Source organism: Canis aureus, chromosome 20, assembly GCF_053574225.1.
Source record: "Canis aureus isolate CA01 chromosome 20, VMU_Caureus_v.1.0, whole genome shotgun sequence".
NCBI classification, from domain to species: Eukaryota; Metazoa; Chordata; class Mammalia; order Carnivora; family Canidae; genus Canis; species Canis aureus.
This window is the reverse complement of record NC_135630.1, coordinates 31,075,707-31,098,279: the sequence shown is the minus strand read 5'-3', so window position 1 is coordinate 31,098,279 and position 22,573 is coordinate 31,075,707. Positions and strand designations below refer to the sequence as shown.

The window sequence follows — 22,573 nt, the reverse complement described above, 5'->3', positions numbered from 1 at the left end:
TATCCAGTCTGAAACCCTGCGCCTTTTGATGGGGTCATTAAGCCCGTTCACGTTCAGAGTTACTATTGAAAGATATGAGTTTAGTGTCATCATGATACCTATTCAGTCCCTGTTTTTGTGGATTGTTCCATTGGACAATCTTAACGGGGAATTTTAAGAGTCCCCCTTAAAATTTCTTGCAGAGCTGGTTTGGAGGTCACATATTCTTTCAGTTCCTGCCTGTCTTGGAAGCTCTTTATCTCTCCTTCCATTCTGAATGAGAGCCTTGCTGGATAAAGTATTCTTGGTTGCATGTTCTTCTCATTTAGGACCCTGAATATATCCTGCCAGCCCTCTCTGGCCTGCCAGGTCTCTGTGGAGAAGTCTGCTGTTAATCTGATATTCATCCCCATATAAATTAGGGATTTCTTGTCTCTTGCTGCTTTAAGGATCTTCTCTTTATCTTTGGAATTTGGAAGCTGCACTCTTAAATGTCAAGGTGTTGAGAGGTTTTTATTGATTTTAGGGGGGTATCTCTCTATTTCCTGGATCTTAATGCCTGTTTTCCTTCCCAGGTTAGGAAAGTTTTCAGCTCTGATTTGTTCAAATACATATTCTGGACCTCTGTCCCTTTCGGCGCCCTCAGGAACTCCAATTAAACATACATTTTTCTTCCTCAGACTGTCACTTATTTCCCTTAATCTATCCTCATGATCTTTTAATTGTCTCTTTTTTCCTCAGTTTCCCTCTTTGCCATCAACTTGTCTTCTATGTCACTCACTCGTTCTTCCACCTCGTTAACCCTCGTCATTAGGACCTCTAGTTTGGATTGCATCTCATTTAATTGATTTTTAATTTCTGCCTGGTTAGATCTAAATTCTGCAGTCATTAAGTCTCTTGAGTTATGCTTTATGCTTTTTTCTAGAGCCACCAGTAGCTTTATAATAGTGCTTCTGAATTGGCTTTCTGACATTGAATTGTAATCCAAATTTTGTAACTCTGTAGGAGAGAGGACTGTTTCTGATTCTTTCTTTTGAGGTGAGGTTTTCCTTCTAGTCATTTTGCTCAGTGCAGAGTGGCCAAAAACAAGTGTATTGGGAAAAGGAGAAAAAGAGATAAGAGAAAAAAGGAAAGAAAAAGAAAAAAGAAAAAAGAAGAAAAGAAAGAAAAAAAGAAAAAAAAGAGAAAAGAAAAAAGAAAAAAGGGGAGGGAAGCAAACAGAAATCAAAAAACAAAAAACAAGGGGGAGTATCCTCTGATTCTGTATACTGTAAATATCTCGACTTCCCCTGGAACTTTCCATTGCTGCTTGGACAATAATTTGTTTTTCCCCCTGTCCCTCTAGCTGGTCTTCTGGGGGAGGGGCCTGTTGTGCTGATTTTCAGGTGTTAGCACTTGGGGGAGCTGCTCAGCCCCTGCCTGGTGCAGGGCTCAGTGAAAGATGTTTAAGCTGTTTATCTGGTGAGGCCACTGTGAGGCTCAGTGGGGGTTGTTTACCCCGTGTGGCCCCAGGAGGATCAACCGCAGTGGCGGCGGCCAGCTCTGGAGCCCTGGAGTCAGCTCACGCAGTAACTACGGAGCTTTCAGTCTGCAGGGGCCTGGATGCTCCGGGGGCCAGGCCGCTGATCTGCTCAGCTCGGGCCGCCCTGCAGCAGGAGCATCCTTGCTGTCCTGGACCCTCCCAGCCTCTGCCTGTCCCGGGGGGGAGGCCTGATCCTGGGCTGTGTCCCGGCGCTCTGTGCTCTGGAGCCTGCGCCGTTATTCACGCTCCCGCCCCGCGGCCCCCTCCACCGAGCCTCTCCCCGAGCCGCCTCCGAGCTGCTCCTGGGTCCAGCCATGTGCACGCTGCAGCCCTTAGGGAGCTCAGCCGCGGGTGTGGCACACTCTTCCTGGGGTGCAGGTGTCTGTTAGTGCCCCTGGGAGCCTGAGGGCATCCCTGCCCTCCTGGGGTCCTGGTCCAACTCCCTGCTGGCGCCTTTCCACCTTTCCACCCGGGGAAGATTGGTGAAACTCCTGTTTGTCCAGGCGGGACTCTTCTGTCCTGGGGGCAGTTGCCCCGGCCTTAGCCTGCTCCTCGCGGGGCCCCTCCCCCTTGGAGGCCTTTTGTTTCTTTCTTTCTTTTTTTCCGTCTTCCTACCTTGATAGAAGCGCGAACTCTTCTCACTGTAGCATTCCAGCTGTTCTTTCTTTAAATCTCAGGCCAAATTCATAATTCTTTTTCTTCCTATGGTGTTGGCTATTTAAAAAAAAATTGTTTGCCTCTTTGCAGATATTTTAAAATTATTTTAATATCCACAAAATAACGTGCTGGGATATTGACTGGGATTGCATTGACTCTCTAGATTAAACTGGGAAGAGCTGACATCTTGACAATAATGAGTCTCTGTATCCATGAACATGGAATACCCTATTTATTTAGTTCTTTTTAAATTCTTTTTATCAGAATTTTGTAAATTTCCTCATATAAATCTCACACATATTTTGTTAGATTTAACCTAAGTATTTAATTTTGGAGGATGTCAATTTAAATCGTATTGTGTTTTTAATTTCAAATTCCACTTATTCATTTTTGGTACACTGGAAAGTGATTGACTTTTGTATATTAAACTTGTATTCTGTAACCTACCCATAATTTATTATTAGTTTCTGGAGTTTTGTTGTTATTTTGATTCTTTCATATCTTCTACATAGACAATTGTATCACCTGCTAATAAAAACAATTTTATTTTTTACTTCCCAATCTGTACAGGTTTTATTTCTTTTGCTTGTTTTATTACATTAGTTTATTACATTAGTTTTGAATTCCAGTATAATATAGCAAAGGAGTAGTAATAAGGCTAACACATTTTTTGATAAAAATTGTTGAAGATGTGTACATGGAGGGCAACATGTTCACATATTACAAGGGCAAATGTAAATTTATGAACTCTTTTCTTACAATCTGAATGGTTACTGGAAGAAATTATTTTTTTTTAACTATTGTAAAAATGTAATCTCTAACATATATAAGTGTAAAGGAAAATTGATACCTGAAGGTGCAGCTGGCTGAAAACTGTTGGATAGTACTGTTGAACTGGTTCCTTATCATGTCCAGTTGTAGCACAGGCACTATGGCCGCCTGAATTCTCTGGTCAGGTTTCCTAGTTAAGTAGGACAGAGTGCTATTGCTCATTAGCTGGGAAGGACTGAAAATTTGTTTCCCTACCTGAGTGAAACCACTGAACGGGCTCTAAAGTTGTTCTGTTAAGCTGTTATAGCTTAATCACTGTAGATCCAAATCTACCAGAACTGTCCACAAAAGTCTCTTGCCTGCTTTGGCTCTGTAAATGGACAGCCACTAGCTGAGCTCTCTGTACAGATTCCACCATAAGCACAGCTATAGGAGGGCTACACAGCTTCCCTGGTTCTGTACACTTGTTAGTTTTCCTGGTGAGGCATAGCTGAGAACTGTATTTAGTTAAGGTGAAGTGGGCTATGAACTTGCTTTCATGTGTATGTTGGGTGGCACAACAGGCTCTAAGGCTGGCATGGGTCATTGTGGATCCAAATCAGAAAATGACTTTGCTAGCCAGACAGGATCACCAGTTGAGCTTTGCAGACAGGCAGAGCACTGGGTGGGCTCTTTGTTCAAGTGATACTGTCAGTTGAGTGGTAGAATGGTCTATGCAGCTTTCCAGGTGTTTTAGTTGGGTTTCCTGATAAAGCAGCAGAGCTGGATGGAGTATTTGGCAGTAGATGGGGCTACAAATTACCTTTCTTTGCTGTGCAGTGCGGCTAAACAGTCCCCGGCGCTGGCAAGGCTCATTGTTTAGGGTCCCGAGTAAAGCAGAACTATGTGCCATATTTCCTGGCCAGACAGGGTCACTGGCTTGGCTCTGCAAATAACTGGGTCTCTACCTGGGTGCCACTGTGAGGAAGAACTCAGTTTGCCAAGATCTGAGCACTGATTAGTGAAAACCCCAAACCCCTTTTCAATTACAATCTGATCTCCAGTGTTCAAGCCAAGCAGAATTTTCCCAAAATCTCTGTGGAGCAAGATTTGAGTGAGAAGTGACACAACCTCAGGAGTGACCCACAATGCTACGGGATCTAGATGTCCACCTTGGACTCCTTTTCCTATTTTGGACTCTTTTTCTCACTGGGCTCTTTTTCTCAGAGGCCTGGGAGTCCTCTTGGTGGAATCCTGTGCTAGCCTTGTGGAGAAACAATGTGGTCAGAGTGTAACCATTTATTTTACCTTATAATGTAGTTATTTTTCATCTTGGTCCAAGGGGGTGCTTCAGCCTCATCCCGGTGTTCTGGGATCTTCATGTGTCTTGTTTATGGATAGTTGAAAGTTGGTCTTCTTGTGAGGGGAACTGAAGTCAGGAACAACCTACGTCACCATCTTAATAATGTCACCCTCCCTCTTCCTTTTTGGGGACCCAAGTTTCCATGGTATTATTTTCTACATTCTGAAAGAAAAAACAAATTGCTATTTTACATGTAATAGAAATGTAATCTGACCGCCACTTTTCTATGTTTAGCATGACTGTGAAGTTGAGTTTAAAATAGGGTAATAAAGAGGGACTATGAGAAATGATGCTGGAAGGATAAGGAAAGAAATGGAAAAAAAAAAGGAAGAAAAGATCTATGTCACGTCAGGGAATTTGAAGTCTACCATGTGTGTGAGGAAGAGCTTGTAAAGTTTTTACTCTTGATCAATTTTGAAATAGTTGAGTATTATCTTAAGATAAGAAATCTTAAGAAATCATCAAAGGGTTGACTTCTTATTCCCTCATGAATGTAATGTGACTTTTATTAGATACAGATCTTCTGTAATCCTCATCCTTTTTTTAAAGTAAAATACTAGTAATATATACCAAAATATATTGTTATATATCATCCATCAGGTAATTACATATTGCATACATCTCTCATACGTATTCTTTTCACCTAAAAACAAAAACAAAAATTGCTTTATACTATTTCCAGAAAATGCATTTATTTTTTTTTAATTTATTTTTTATTGGTGTTCAATTTACTAACATACAGAATAACACCCAGTGCCCGTCACCCATTCACTCCCACCCCCCGCCCTCCTCCCCTTCTACCACCCTTTGTTCGTTTCCCAGAGTTAGCAGTCTTTACGTTCTGTCTCCCTTTCTGATATTTCCCACACATTTTTAAGAGCATTCTGTATATAACCTGAAAGACAGCTTGATTTCAATGGTGTGCTTTCAGGTATCACATTTGGGCAGGAAAGGAAGCACAGTTGGGACAGACAGAACTCTAAGGGGTCTCTCACATGACCTCATTTATATCAATTGTCATTATTGTCTTCACATAGTTTGGGGACTATAGATGACTTATTCAACTGCCTTCAACTTAGAGGCATAAGGAAGTTACATAAAATAAAAAGGTTCGCTTTGTTTTGATTGGAATCACAGTCATCACTTAGCTCTCAAAGAGGAGTATTTACAAATTATGAAGAGCATTTAACTTGTTAATATATGTAAAATACCTCATCCAAATACATGACATACTGTAGACACTTCATAATTTAAAAATAATAGAGGAATAGAAACTTAAGCACAAAGAACTTCCAAGGTATAACTTCTAATAATGACCCATTTGCATGTGTGTGCAGGGGGAAGGAGGTTCTATTTCAAATCACCAGCTCAATATGACAGACTCAATATATCAGAGAATATGTTATTAAATAGATTGCTATAAAAAAGGATAAAATTAATTTTACACTACAGCGCTTCTTCTAAACGTGTGTGTTTGCTGGAAGAACTTGGTGTTGCTTTTTGAATAAAAAGTGACTCTTTATTCATAGTATTTGACCAAGTTTACATCCTCAGGGAAATTAAGAAGACTGGTTGCATTTTATCCATATGTAAATTCATGTCACCAGACAGCTGTGTTATCTCCAACAATTTAGCAGGAATATTAGCTTCTGATAAGTTGCATCATCGGGGGTTATTAGAGTAACCACAGTTAAGTTGGTTTGGGGTTTGACTGAAGTCTTACAGAAATTCTTAATGTTAACTTAAGAATACTTAAAAGTCTGGGATCCCTGGGTGGCGCAGCGGTTTGGCGCCTGCCTTTGGCCCAGGGCGCGATCCTGGAGACCCGGGATCGAATCCCACGTCGGGCTCCCGGCATGGAGCCTGCTTCTCCCTCTGCCTGTGTCTCTGCCTCTCTCTCTCACTGTGTGCCTATCATAAATAAAAAAAAAAAAAAAAAAAATTAAAAAAAAAAAAAGAATACTTAAAAGTCTTCCCTTTCTTACATTTAGGTGTTTTTTTTTTAATCCCCATGTGAGTCCTTGTCCATAAATAAATAAACACAATGCTAAACAAAGTTCTAAATGTAAATTCAGTATTATATATTTCTTTGTTATATTTTGGGAGAAAGTTCATAGATCAGTGGTTTTTATTTATCTCAAAGGACAAAGACTATAGTTTTAGATTTTCTTCAAATACTTGCTTTATCACTGAAATGACAAATATCCCCAATGGAAATCTTTATCTTTCCTCTGGCACAATCTGGCCGGGGGAATTGTTAATTTTATTATTTGTTATCATAATATAAAATGTGATTATTGTACCAAATAACTTTACAAATTTTAAAGCTAAATGCAAATATTTGCTATAATTAATATATCATAATTTCCCTGGAAAATAAAACTGATAACAGTACATCAAACCCTCAAAACCATCATAGATTCCTATTCCTGAAATCATCTTCCTTTTTTTCCACCAATCTCTTTCCTTCGTCTTCTCCCTCTACTTAACCTTTCTCTCTCCCTTTCTTTTAAATTTTTTTCCACCTCTCCCAATTTGTCTCCTGCTCTTTCTATCTTTTTCTTCCCATAGTGCCAGGGTTTGGGGATACTGTGATAAATTACACAATCCTTGTCCTCAGGCAGGTCACAAATATATTCTAAAAAATGAAGGAAAATGAACCAGATTTACAACTCAAGCCACCACTGTTGGTGAACTTTTTACCATATGCTGCTGGAAATTTACCCTCCTTATTGAAGACTCTTCACTGTAGAATCTCATCTACTGGGTGATGGTTATGATGAATATTTATTATATTATTCTTTCTATGTGTAAGTCCACTCAAATTTTTTTCAAAAAAGAAAGAAAGACAGAAAGAAAGAAAGAAAGAAAGAAAGAAAGAAAGAAAGAAAGAAAGAAAGAAAGAAGAAAGAAAAAGAAAAAGAAAAAGAAAAAGAAAGAAAGAAAGGAAGAAAAACAACAGATGTATATATCATTTTGAAGTGCAGTGGCTGCAGAAACTTGCCATGTTTAGCCTGGAGTAGTTCATACTTAGAGTGGCATTAAAAGTGTTTTTAAACAGGTCATGGGAAGAGAGAGACAACTTGGCCAAATAGAAGTTTTAATATTGAGTGTTTCAACTACATAAAATGATTTGATTTCTAACAGACACATTCAGAGATAGAATGGTCTGTCTGAGGAGTAAGATAATGAGCTTCTTATCATCAACTCAATGACCTGACTTTACAGTAAGTTACTGATGTCAATTCTGTAAAAACATATTCTGATGGGGGGAGAAAAAAGATGAATAAGAGGCTACTTTAAGGTACAAGGACACCATGGAATGCATATGTAGAAATAAATATCCTCATTTTCTCAGGGAACAAGAGCAACTCAATATGCTATGCACCTTATGGAACTTTTTAAATAGGTGACCATATGCCATTATATTAATGGAGAAACTGAGGCTAGAGTGCATGGCAAGATCTGGACGTGAAATCAAGTATAGCTTATTGCAAAACTAATGTCTCCCCCTCTATGTGCCCTATCTCAAGAGTACAGGACACGCCATGATTAAATGGCAGAAAGGACAAGAATGAGCAATGAGAAAACTGTATGAATCCAAAGTAGGCTCTGCTCGATGCATCTACTGAAAGATCAAGAACCTACTGGAGTGTGCAGATGCTGCCCTTAAGAGACCTGCTTTCAAAATTTGGCCCTGATGTATGGTCTTGGATAATTTATTTTTATTTTATCATCTTAAACTTTAGTTTGAAAATTAAAAATTGGTTGTTTTTGGTGTAAAAATAGTGTATAATTACTAAATGGTAACTTTTAGCTCTCATGTTCTTCTTACTACTACAAACATACCTGGTCTTCACCTAGCTGGGAAATTAGGCTCAGGAGCAGTGAGGTATCTAACCAGTTTGTTTCATTCTGGGCTTTAACTATGACACGTTCTTTCTGAAAGCTCCAGTCAAGTCAGTTGCTTAGTGGTAATTTTTTCTAGTATAAAAAGATTGACTGGACTCTCTTGACTTGTTCTTTGTAGCTAAAGAAGTCTAGAGGGAGGTGGCAGCAAGTGCCCTTGCTTTTTCAACTGCAGAAAGAAATGATTTTCTGAAGTGATTTTTTTGTTTAGTTGTTTTGTAAGACAGTAGCAAAGGCTTCACTAGCACATGTTTGTTGGCTTCATGAGAGGGAGAGAGACTGGCATTTTTTATCAAGTTTGACTGGAGGCTGATGTTATTGAGCTACTGGTTTTCATGTGCCTGGTGGTCAGTTCCCACAGTAGGTGCTCATGTTTCTTGCTCAGATAATTACTTAAAACATATTTATGGGAATTAACCAAACTGAATATACTCCGGAGCCCATAGGCTCACGCCAGCACCCCAGGCTGTTCATGGTCAGAGCAGAGCCCATTAGAAGCTGACAAAGGACAGAAGGTGAGCTGGGAACTAGGAAAATGTCATTTAGGCATGAAAATCAAGAAGAACCAAATACTCAAGCCCAAGGCTCCAAATAAATTAGAGTGAAATAATGAAAAACAGGCAACATAGCTCAAGGAAATTGAATCCTCCACTCCCTGCCTGCCTCTGTTTATGTGCCCCACCGGTAATTGACCATTTAGGAGCTGATTTGAGCTTTACAGCTGTCATAACAGTCAAGTGCAGGGCAATCCATCATCCCATTTCAATCTAAGTCAGTAAGGTTCACTTCGGATGCTCCTGATTCAATGCTGCACAAACACAGGCTCTTGTGCCATCCCTGTCCATCCTGCTCTGCTTCTCCCTCATCCTGCAGACCAGGGTCAGCCTAACAAGAGCACAGCCACATGTTGGAAAAAAAAAAAAAAAAAAAAGGAGCAAAGACTCCAGAGGAATCCAAGTCCATTAACAGATAGTATCTCGGGTGTATGTGTGTGCGTGTGTGTTCAACACAGTGAAAAAGCCTAGACAGATAAAAAGATAGTTCATTTGAGCTGCGTGACTCTCTGCTATACTTTATATTGGGATTAACTACTTCCACATCCCTCTTTTCACATCTCTGGTACCCATGAACCTCACATTAGGAAGGTTTTTATTTTTTCAGTGTGTCTCTGAGACTTCTCTAGTTCACAAACTATATGAAAGGAATCAGACTCTTTTAAATATCTGTAGTTGGGTTCGCATGTGATGTTTCTCATTGAAATGCTGTTCCCACTGTTTTATCTTTGCCTGGCTTCTCCCCCATTCCAGAGTCCACATATCACCTCTTCTGGTGACGAGTTACCTGGTACATCCCTCTACCTGCCCTAATCTACACATGCATGCTGGGCAGTGCAGATCACAGCCTTTCTACCTAAATATGATATTGACACTTTTTATAGACTCTGCTCACACCTAGCTACTTTGAGCAGCATCTCAATCTCCAACATACCTAAAACGGATGGTTCACTACCGATCCCTTCCCTCCACACACGCGTCCACTCAGTCTGTCTCAGAATTTATTGCCAACATTCACCCAGGAGAGAAACTTGACCTCATCTTAATTACTTCTTATCCCCCATCCTTTACATACCTCAAGTCCTATCTATTCTAACTCTTTAACACCAACACAGTTCCTCTACTTTTCCATAAACCAATCATCAGTTCCTATGTTCAAGGCATTGTGACCCCTAGGGCATGCCCTGCTGTGCCCTTCTTGCCTCCAGGAAGGTGCTGTCTGGGGATCTTTCTGTGGCACCGTTGCGATACTGTCACCACCAGGCCTTGAAAATGTTAGTTCTGTCTGTGCTTCAGAGGCTCAACCTCCAACATGACTTACCTGGCCTGTTTTAGTTCATCCTGCTTAATTTTTAGGCTCCTCTTTTACTATATCTTTTCAATTCCATAATATACTCCTACAGAAATTATATTTTAAATTTATTAAGTACCTCCCCTTTTTTTAATGTGTCCTAGACCTTTCTGCCTGAAAGATCCTTACCCTTCTTTCCTGACTTGCCCACTCCTTCTCATGTTCCAGGTTTTGTTTTGGAGTCACCCCTCTTAGAAGCCAACCTCAGTTTTCAAAGATTTTTTGTTGCTCATTTTTTGTTTTTGTTTTGCTTTGTTTTTTGGATGATACACAATCTATCCTAACATGATGACATCTGTTCCCCTGTCCTGGCATCCATCACTGCTCAGTGCTTTTGCTTATTTCAAGTTTGTCTTATGACTGTCCTGCTTTCTGTAAAGCTGAGGATATGTCTGTATTATTTATTGTTGCAGGAGCCAGCACAAAGACATATTAAATACTTAATCAATGGATGCTACAATAATTATCCTTTCTTACATTCAATAATTCTGCAAAGCACTATGTCCATTTTACAGGGTGGAAGTCCAAGGCTTAATGAAAGTCAGGATGTTCCCAAGATCAAGTAATTATTAAATGGTGAAGTAGGAATTAAAAGTGAGCTATTTCAGGATCCCTGGGTGGAACAGCGGTTTGGCACCTGCCTTTGGCCCAGGGCGCGATCCTGGAGACCTGGGATCGAATCCCACGTCGGGCTCCCGGTGCATGGAGCCTGCTTCTCCCTCTGCCTAGGTCTCTGCCTCTCTCTCTCTCTGTGTGTGTGACTATCATAAATAAATAAAAATTTTAAAAAAAGGAAGGTCTAAATGAATAAATAAATAAATAAATAAATGTGAGCTATTTCTGTTCTTAAATTATATGCTTCTATATTACAATAAACTGCCTTTATAATTCATAAAGTGATATAGTATGTGAATAGTGGTGTCATAGGGATATCTATATCATCCGTCAAAGCTGTCATTGTTTTATATGGGAAAGTACTTTGCAGATGTGAGAATTTTAAGGATTTGGGGATACAGGGATTATTCTGGATGGGCCCAAAGTGTGATGATCATTATATCTTAGAGGGAAACAGAGGGAGATTTTACTATGGAAGAGGAAGAAGGGGATGTATAGGTTAGAATGATGTGAGGAAGGAGTCACAAGCCAAGGAAGGTAGGCAGCTTACAGAAGTTAGAAAAGGCAAGGAGACAGATCTCCCTGCTAGTGCCTTGCCTTTCCCAATAAAACTGATTTTGGACTTCGGACCTCCAGATCTGTCGCAGAATAAATGTTATTTTGGCCTCCATATTTGCAGTAACTTTGCAGCAGCAATAGGAAACTAATAAAGTACATATGAAAAAAAAGCAAGTATACACAATATATATTTGATTATATGTGAAAAGCGTGTATTATCATTAAATTCAACCTCTTGAATGGCCCTCTTCATACCTATGTAATTCAGTTTTAGCTGTATTCATCAACTAAATGGAAGACCACACATTTCCCTGGAAAGCATGAATTTAAAAAAAAATTACTTAAGAGATATTACATTTTAAAAAGAAATTATTTTATGGCTTTCTTCTTATGTTTTTCTAATAATCAAATTTAAAAGGATGAGAAAGTAAAGATAAATCACAGCTTTCAACAAATCATGTGCATTCTTCAACGAGATGACAGAATTATCCCCGGCTATCTCAATACTTGCTTAAGTACAAGTTGTTGCTTGAAGATTGCCGTTGTCCTCCATGCTGAGTTAGGCTTCACATTATACTGTGTAAGGACACCTAGCTAGTAAACTTCAGGTAAAGGGGTGGTGCTATTGTCACCACATCCCCCTGGCACACTCCCACGTTCAGTAAGGTCTGGAGCTGGGGCCAGGGGTCTGCCATTTCCTTCTCGAGGTGGGCACTCATTTCTGGCCAACCTCCTGCATTCCCTACACGCTTCCCCTCATTCATTTTTGTGTGAGAAGTTCCTGATACATCTCTTCATCTCCTAATTACGTCCTTTGCCAATGTCTCAGTTCATCTCTCACTGGATTAATCTTAAGAGCATTCCACCTGCCGCCAATAGCTCCCTATGCCCTGAGAGTAAATGCCAAAGTCCCTCCAGTGACCTGCAAGGCCCCGTATAAATGCGCTGCCTCACACACATTCTGAGTCACACACATGATCTCCTAGCTGGACTTGGAGCCTCCGGGCACACTTCTGCCTCAGGAGGTGTGTGTTTTCTGTTTCTCTTCCTGCATGTTCCTCCCACAGATGTCCACATGGTTCACTGTCTCACCTCCTTCCAGTCTTTCCATAAACATCACTTTATTAGTAAGGCTTTTCTGACAACACAAGCTAAAGTCACAATTCCTTCAAACACTTTCTATCTGCTTCCCTTGCTTCAGTTTTCTCCTTAGCATTTACCACCAGCCAGTTGACAACATAGCACTTAGTCACCTCATGTGTGCGGTCTGCCCTCTCACCGGGATAAGCTCTCTCAAAGCAGGTTTTTCTCTTTGCTGTATTCAGTGTTGTGGTCTCAGTTCCCTGGACAAGACCTAATAGAGATATATAAAAATTGGTTAAGGAAACAATTTTGTAACCAACCTCTCTTTACTCTGTCTAATCATCACATAGTATATTTTACCTTTGAAAAAATTCAAACATAATATCAGGTCCTCCATGTTTGAAATTCATTAGTGGTTCTCCACTAAGGAACAAGGTAAAATGCTTATTTTTTTATTTGGATGTACAAGTGACTCTGTGATCAGGTCTCAATTCTACCTCCTCATCATGCCTCTCCATCACATGCACAAGAACCGACTACATACTTGTTACGGCTTGTCCCCATTTGCTGTGGCTGGCCCATATTCAGTGCCTGATATGCTCCTTCCCAGTGAGTTTACCTAACAAAGCCTTCCCTCACCTCTCAAATCAGCTTGAACGCTACTCTCCAGAAGATGAGCTGTAGTTGTCTTTAGTATTAACATAGAAAGATCACTCTCAGATCCCAAGGTAATGTATCTGCCTGTGCCTGCCTCTCTCAATAGGTGAAACTTCGCTTTAAAGATTAGATTAGATCTTAGTCGGTCAGCAAAATGCTTACATATGTTTAATAAAGAATAATTGTTTGAATTGAATAAGTGAGGAAGGCATTACCTCGATTCTGGGGATTTAGAGCAGTTTATCCACCCCTCCCCCCAAACTTTTTCATGTCATGGCATACACAGAAATTTTGTATGTACTATCCCAAGAATAAGTAATGGAGGCTGCCCTTGGAGGACGAGACTAGTCTGGGGATGTTAGTTACCCTACACTCAGATCTCTGCCTATCTGAAACTCACGTGAAGCACCACAGATGAGACACTCTGGACTGAGTGACCAAAACCCCAGTAGGAACTAATTTTTATGCCCTCTGTGCCTCACTCTTGCTTAATAAGCTTAGAAATCTTCCCTGTGTTGGATTTCAGGTCTCACAGTTAATAACAAAGCCAGGACTTTCCCCACTCTGCTCTTTCAGCCCGAGCTCTGTGACCCTATTCTTTCCAATGACTCCTCCAATTTAAGGAAATGTGTAGATACAAGTTAGTAACAGTGTAAATGTACTTTTAAACATCATATACATTCGAATAATTTATAGAATATATTTGTAATTATAGTATCCAGACTTAAACAGAAACATCAGATACTACTGCTGTTTCTTGTCAGCCACTAGATTATGTGGTGGCAAGTGTCTGTAAAGAGTCAAGCATAAGACAGTATAAGAGGACAAGGCAGAGTTTTATCATTATTAAAGAATGAGCCAGAAGTAAATAAAATTGAAAAATGCAAAACAGGTAAGTAATTATTCAACTCTTAAGACATTTAGCCTACACCAATTACAAATATTACATATTTTGGGGGGGATTTATAGTAATCCTTTGTTCAGACAAAAGGCAGCCTGATTTTTGTGTGAATTCTGCATGTGGGCTATGGTTGCATTTAACCCTGAATTTTATTTTCACTTACCTTTTATGCCAAGCAAAGGATACTGTTTATTTTGTGTATTCCCTCACATCCAAATGAGAAACGTGACATTTACCAGAAATTTGACTACCTAGACTGAAGGTTATTATGTGCCTCACCCTGCATTTATAAACAACATGAAGTTTTTGGTGTAAAAATATATATATATATATATTCCTTACTTCTCCTGATTTCCATATTCCTTCTCCTGATTTCCATATTCCTAAGTATATCAATGAAAAGGAAACCCCTATGTGCTCTAATTACCTACACATGCAGTGCTTCATCCTACAGCATCTAAAGAGGTCTCATAAACAAAGATATTAAACTTAATATTATAAAGAACCAACTTTTCCCCCTGGAGCAAGGATTTTACTTTTTAATAGTATTTCATACATTTCACCCAAATCATTGCAAGGAGAACTACATAAAAACAAATTTAAAAAGAAGAATTTCTCTGGTGGATACAGATGAGGGGCTCTGAGGCTAGTGTGTTCAGAGTCCTCTTCTCCTATTCTGAGGCACTTTTGTTATATCTTGAAACTCCATGAAGCATGATTGGAAAATCAAATGGCTTTTCTGTGACTCTTGTTCATGGTGGAAAAAATTACAAATATGGGAAGGTAGTGGAGACCCTATATAGCTTTCACAGAATTGCCCACCTGGAGTGATACAGTTGGTTCTGGAAGTTAAAAAGTCAAATGGGGGGATCCCTGGGTGGCTCAGCGGTTTAGCGCCTGCCTTTGGCCCAGGGCGCGATCCTGGAGTCCTGGGATCGAGTTCCGCGTCGGGCTCCCGGCATGGAGCCTGCTTCTCCCTCTGCCTGTGTCAAAAGGAACAAACAGGAGCCATCAGCCTTGGGCAGGGGCCTATAGGTGGTCTGGAGCAAGGAATGCACCTAAGGCAAACTGAGAAACTTCCAGGAACACACAGAAATGGTGCTAAGATGACTCAGGCAGAGAGGAGATGAGAAACAGGAAAATGCAAAGGATACTCAGGAAGGAGGCACAGGTGACCACAGAACAGCACCTTGAGCAGACAAGGGCAGCATGGGGTGGGCCCTTCTGTCAGGAAGAGAGAACAGACTAAACAATAATGAGATTTTATGCTTTCCTAATTCCCTGGAGCTTCCAAAGCTCAGATGTTGCTTTGTTTCCATTGGCTGCTGCACAGGTGTGGGAATTTATGGTACAGAGGAATTGCACCTTAAAAGTGCTTTAAGTTTTAAAAAAATCAGAACAAACAAAAAGCAGAAACAGATTTATAAATACAGAGAACAAACTGATGGCTGTCAGAGGGATAAGGATAGGGGATGAACAAAATGGGTGAAAGGGAGTGAGAGGTGCAGGCTTCTAGCTATAGAATGAGTAAGTCAACAGGATGAAAAGTATAGCATAGGAAATTAGTCAATGATATTACAATCATTATGTGGGGACAAGCTACGCTTGTGGTGGCCATAGTAGAACATATAGAGTTGTCGAGTCACTATGCTGTACACCTGAAACTAATGTAACATTGTATGCCAATTATACTTCGATTATAAATAAGTAAATAAATAATTATGGAAAATTTAAAAGGTAAAGTAACAAATCTCCTTAGAGTCAAAGTAAAAAATCTTAAGAAATATACTGTTTGGGCCATTGGTATACCTTATTAGTGAGCTCAACCAGAGTGATCTATTCCCAATGTTGAACAGACTACTATGTCCTCAATTATGTGTCAGAACAAGTAGCTGACTTGGTCCAGGGCACATGCTCACAATTTCCCCCACTATATAAATTGTTACTTTTATAATTGGTTATTTTATTTGAGGTAGAAATCTTGACTTCCGGGACGCCTGGGTGGCTCAGTGATTGCGCGTCTACCATTGGCTCAGGGAGTGATCCCGGGTCTGAGGATCAAGTCCCGCATTGGGCTCCCTGTGAGGAGCCTGCTTCTCCCTCTGTCTGCTTCTCGCCTCTGCTTCTCTCTCTGCTTCTCTCTCATGAATAAATAAATAAAATCTTAAAAAAAAGAAATCTTGACTTCAACTCTCACAAACTAGAAACTAAAACATATAAAATTGTACTCTGAAACTGCAAATGAATTTGTTTCCCAAAATTGAAAAATTATCTCACTTTAGGATGGCCCATTATGGTGGATGCCTGTCTCTCTCACTATTGGTAACTATTCATTACAGAGTCAGTTACTTACATGAATCAGTGTATGCTCAGGACATCACAAATGTCACAGTTCCAAACTGAAGTCACAGGTCTGAGAAAGTAGATCATGAGAGACATTCAAAGACAGAGAGAAACTATCCCTGTCAAGATATTTCTTGGGTGGCATCCACTGATAAAAGGGATACAGTTATCAAGGCTGGAAAACCAGGCCAGATAAGTGCAGTGTGGGACCATGAGGCCCTCCAAGCATGTATCTGTGAGAAGTGAGGTGTGAAGGAAAGGTTCTAAATTCAGACCAGGTAACGGCAAGTGATCTAAGTAGGCCAAAGATTGACATAAAAGATGCTTTGGAGGAAGTAGAACAAGTACCAGAGAGAGTATATTAGTGAGTTCCTAGAAAGCAACTTTCCTTCCATTTACAGTTATTTATCCTTCAGTTAAAGAAAATTAAAAAGAAAAGTGGTATTTTGAACCAGACAAATAGAAACAACTTAATAACAACCTAAAGGACAGAGTATTTAAACATTTTCATTACTTATATTTAGCATCAAGGGCTTAAAAATTCTTTGCTGTATATGGATACAGATGCATGATAGATTTATATTTTTATCTATTATCTATAGAAACATATACTTAATTTTGTAAGAATTTTTCAAGTGCTGCTTATTTTCTGAATTTGAATAAACTGATAGTAGCTTAAGGATATTCATCTAATTTTATGAAACATTTTCCTCTGGGTTATGGGTGTCTCTTGGAACTCTGGTTCCAAGAACGGTGCAAGAATGCAGCCAGAGTCACAAAACAAGTACCAGAACTCACAAGTCTCCAGGTTCTCTTTCTGTGTGTCTTTGATGCTTCTGTCTGTAAACCGTTTATGCTCCTCTCTGTCTATAAACCAGCCTTCTCCACTGCTCACTCCCAAGGCAGAAGAGTGTTGTGTTCTATAGTCAGGATTTTTCATGTCTGCTCCATGTGAGAAGCTCAGTCTTCGACTGGACCTTCTTGGTATGGGTTCATATTTCCAGGGAAAGGCTCTTACTCGCTCAATTCAGGTGGGATTTCGCTCCCAACTCTGATAAACAGTGGTATAAATGTGACTGCTGGGCACAACCCAATTAATTGTCTTACAATCTTTAGTTGGTGGTCTAGGGGAAGTACATAAATAAGAAAGTGTCCAGAGAAGGAAAAGCATGAATAAGACCCACACTGCCAAAGGTATGCAGTATAAGGGATACAGAGAATTTTAGAAAGCTGTCACAGAGATTGGCCTTCTTAGCGACTCCCTTCCCACCCAAACAAAGTCTTGTCCAAACTTCTGGAAGGAAGACGGTTAAGTATAATAAGACAGTTTTATGCAAAAATTAAGATATACACAAGAAGTGAGCACAGGGCAGCATTCTTGGTATGGTGATTGTGACAACCAAAGGTATGTGGTTGTGTGTGTGTGTGTGTGTGTGTGTGTGAGAAAGAGAGTGTGTGTATGTGTTCACGTATTGTGTGGTGGGAGGCAGCAGCTGTGTACTGGTCCTCAGCCAGGTGACCTCGGTGTGGTAGCAGCATGGTCTACCGCCACACCCTTTGGTAGGAAGTAGCTATAAAGCCTTCATGAGTGACATCAATGAAAGTGACTATTTTACTGGAAGGAGAGATAAGTGTCAGATGCTATACAGCAGCAAAAAGGACATATTCAGGAAGACCTGGAACTAACTCTCAGAGACTCTCTGAAATCACTTGAGAGTCTTGGAACAGTCAGGAGTTTGGAAGGCATGGCCGTTCTGCATCTGCAGGGTCCAGTGAAGTGCAGATGACTCCAGATGAAGCTTAGCATGATTTTGCTCTCTGTTCACCTTGAGTCTAAGGAACTGGCTATCATGGCGCATTTCAATTTTCTGATCACTCTTTACTTAATGAGTAACTATCCTTGAGGTACCTAGCCTTTTAGATCTCCTAATTTGCTATTGTTAATTGCTTCTAATCTGAAGCTGAAAAAGACTTTTTTTTTTTTTTCTCTGTGACAACAGTGAAGCTGCTTCCATTGTGAAGCCAGGCAGTGCATGGCAATAGAGACTTTGGAGCCTGGGCACAGGATGAGAATTTTACCTGGCAGTAAGCAGAGGTTTTGAACCCAATCCCACATAACAGTGCTGAACTGGAAGGTTCTGGTCTAGCTACACTTTCCCTCTTCCATTTAAGAAAAGCCATCCATTCCTCTGATCCCTAAATTCTACATCTGTAGAGTGACATTGTTTTTACTTTCTGTGTCCTATCCAGGAAGTACATGTTACAATCAAGGGAAATGCTAGGTATGTGGAGGACACAGTGCCATTGTATTCGGTTACTAATTGGTGGAATTTGTTCTGAGAATCAGATATCCCAAAGCCCCAGCAAATGTTAAATCACTTGCCAGATTTTCATAGAAGAAAGGATCCTATACCAAAACCCACCATTTTTAGGCAAGCCTGATGAAGCTAACATCTTCATTAGCTGAAGGGAAAGGAGAGAGGCCAAGAGGAGAATTCTGGTTGCACACAGCTTTCCAAGGCTTCACTTCTGCTGATTGAGTGGAAAGAATCAGGCATAAGATGGAAAAGGGGGAGTTACTGGGTCCCCACTTGTCAGAAAAAAAAAAAAGGAAAAAAGCCTAGGGGTTAGCAGCTTAAAAACATAAATAGGTAGGAGGAAGAATTCTTTGAAAGATCCCTAAGGCAGAAAAATAGGAAACCACAGACTGCCATTGGTTGAAGTTTTTTTTTTAATATTTTATGTATTTATTAATTCATGAGAGACACACAGAGAGAGAGAGAGAGAGAGAGGCAGAGACATAGGCAGAGGGAGAAGCAGGCTCCTCACAGAGAGCCCGACTTGGGACTCAATCCTTGGTCCCCAGGATCAGGCCCTGAGCTGAAGGTGGCGCTAAACTGCTGAGCCACCTGGGCTGTCTGAAGTTTTTTTTTTTTTTTTTTTTTTTAAGATTTTATTTATTTATTCATGAGAGACACACACACAGAGAGGCAGAGACACAGGCAGAGGGAGAAGCAGGCTCCATGCAGGGAGCCTGACGTGAGGACTTGATCCCGGGTCTCCAGGTTCATGCCCTGGACTGAAGGCGGTATTAAACTGCTGAGCCACCCGGGCTGCCCAAAGATTTTTATCCCAACAAACAAAATTGCTAGGAAGCCTCTGCATGGTTGGAAGGACTAGAGTCTTCAGTGAGGAATATTTGCCTACTTTTCACCATGAGAAGAACAAGAGCAAAATGATTGAGGAGATCAGGTGCTATTTTATTTATGCTTTTATTCTTTATTTGATGACCCTTGAGAAACATTTGGTGGTAGGACATATATACAGCTAATTTCAAAGGTGTAATTTTGGATAAACTATTTATCCAGCTAAAATATGCATGCTCCTTTGTCCTTTATAGAGAGGCAAAGTCAGTTCTTCTACACTAATCATGATTTCGTAGCAACTGAGAGTCGACACTCTTACTTTGCAGCATCCTTACTTGGACACCAGTACTCAATTCTAAAATATTTCAGAAATGTAAACTAAGATACTAGTGAAAGAACATATTCAATAAGCACTTTGATAATTAAAAAAATAAATCTACAGAGATGTGATAGTTAATTCTACAATGGACTATAAAAATAATGATAATAGTAATATTCAATGACATTTGTGGAACAACTGTTTGGTACTGACTTGTAATGTTTTTTGTATCACTGTATTCAATTCCTTTAGAAATCTATGAACTAGATAACCAATTATTTCCCTTTCTTAGATACAGGAATTGAGATGTTAAAAATTTGGCTCAAGGCAACACTACCAGGAAATCATATGGTAGAGACCCATCTCACACTTTGGTCTGTCTGACCCCACAGGCACAAGGCTTTACTCACTGTCTGACAATGGGCTGAAATCACAGGAATCCCTACATAGTTAGCCTCAGGCCTACACCAAATTCTAAATTCCATTTAAATTTCACTTTGGATCTATTGACTTTCCACCGTAAGGCCAGCTATTTGACATCAACAATTGCTAACTGTGATTTTCTTCCCACACTAAAAATTCCCTAGCTGAGGTTAAGTAACTGCCATCAGTAAGTGGAAAGTTTGGTCAGGAGATGGCTGCAATTCTTTTTTTGGTTATATCCAAAAAATATATCCTGATACCCTTTGGTATCAGAGCGTGTAAATCAAGGGAAGGCATCAGAAAGGGAGACAGAACATAAAGACTGCTAACTATGGGAAACGAACTAGGGGTGGTGGAAGGGGAGAAGGGCGGGGGGTGGGAGTGAATGGGTGACGGGCACGGGGGGTTATTCTGTATGTTAGTAAATTGAACACCAATAAAAAATAAATTAAAAAAAATCAAGGGAAGGCAATACTGAAAAAGACTTATTCTCCACTGCTTGTGAATTACTCTGCTACCACCTTTCTGAAGAAATCAAAGACTTATCACATAGAAGACTCAAAAGTCATTTTTTTTTTTACTTCTGAGTCCTACTGCAAATATTAATGTGCTGCTTTGCCTTCCTGCTGGGTTGAACAGGAATGATGGCAAATGAAGAGAAAATCACTGATGTTCTCTAGCTGGCAGGGGTTTCTCTGTACACTGACTCTTTTAGACCATATGCCCATTTATCTGCACCTTTTTTTTTTCTCATATCTATTAGGATGATTTACTTCTGTTAGGGAATCTAAGGGAGGAGTGAGCCATAAACTGAGCATTTCTTAAACCACGGCTACAAGCTGAGACTCTGTGGGAATGCTATGTCTACTCATAATGGACTGCAGAGGGGATTGGAGAACTGAGAAGCTGGGATTGGAGAACTGAGAAGCTTAGGAGACGCACACTTACCATAAGCTCACAGCTGGCTGCACATTTGTCCTATCAGGGAAGGGAGGAGATGGCTCTAGAGAGTATTCACGCAGGAGCCTTGCTGGAGGTGCATGGTGTAGTGCTTAAGAACACGGGCTCCTGAGCAAGTCCACCTGAGCAAAACAACAATAATGATAACTGTGTACCAAGACATATGCATGAATAAGTTCAGGTAAAGCCTTTAGAACAGAGCCTGGTACACAATAAGCACTGTATAAGAATTTGCTATAATTATTACAACTACAGACTACCCTTACCATCATTATTAATGATACAGAATGAAATAAAGAAGTAAATATAGATTTATACTTGTATTTTCATACAGAAGTGTGTTTAAGCCATGTTCTCCTGCAACCTTTTTTCTAAAACCCTTTCCCCCGCTGCACCCTGGGGCAAGGAACCTGGCGCCGCTGCAGCAGGGGCCCCTGCCGCCTACCCTGGAGCTCTTCTATGATGTACTGTCCCCCTACTCCTGGCTGGGCTTCGAGGTCCTGTGCCGGTATAAGAACATCTGGAACATCAACCTGCAGTTGCGCCCAGCCTCATTGCAGGGATCATGAAAGGCAGCAGAAACCAGCTGCCAGCTCTGCTTCCCCGCAAAGCCCAATACCTGAAAAATGACATTTGACTCCGAGGACAGCATGTCCAGGTTCCCATGCAGTTCCCCAAGGATTTCTTCTTTGTGATCCTTGAAAAAGGAAGTTTATCAGCCATGAGATTCCTCACTGCCGTGAACATGAAACACCCAGAGATCCTGGAGGAAGTGTCCAGGGAACTATGGATGTGTGTCTGGTCACGGGATGAAGACATCACAGAACCTCAGAGCATGTTAGCCGCTGCAGAGAAGGCCGGCATGTCTACAGAACAAGCCCAGGGACTTCTGGAAAAGATCATAACACCAAAGGTGAAAAACAAGCTCAAGGAGAACACTGAGGCATCCGGCAAATATAGGGCCTTTGGGCTGCCAGTCACTGTGACCCATCTGGATGGCCAAACCCACATGCTATTTGGCTCTGATCGGATGGAGTTGCTGACACACCTGCTGGGAGAGAAGTGGATGGGCCCTGTGCCTGCAGCCATAAACCCCAAACTTTAAGTATAGCCAGGGGAAGCCTATAGGGATGAAAAAGCAGACCATCTGCTTACCCTTCTTCCACTGTGTGACACATCTCTTGGGGCCTGATTTCTCTGTCTGATAGAGGATCCTCCGTGGCCCTGAGAGATGCCATGTAGGGGGCTTCCTGGTGCCCCAAACTCTGCTCTCCTTCAGAATAAACATAATATTTCTGGGGGGAAAAAAAAACAAATCTTTCCCCCTCTATTCATGTACAGATGCATCCTTTTGTTTTAGCTATCGGGACATATATCTTAATTTTTTGGTATATTTTTTGTTGGAGTTCAATTTGCCAACATATAATATAACACCCAGTGCCCATCCCATCAAGTGCCCCTGTCAGTGCCTGTTACCCAGTCA

At 40.6% G+C, this 22,573-nt stretch overlaps 1 pseudogene; it reads left to right on the top strand.

Annotated features, from left to right (window-relative positions):
- Positions 1-13,879: 13,879 nt before the first annotated feature.
- On the top strand, positions 13,880-22,363 carry LOC144291383 (glutathione S-transferase kappa 1 pseudogene; annotated as a pseudogene).
- The last annotated feature ends 210 nt before the right edge of the window (positions 22,364-22,573 follow it).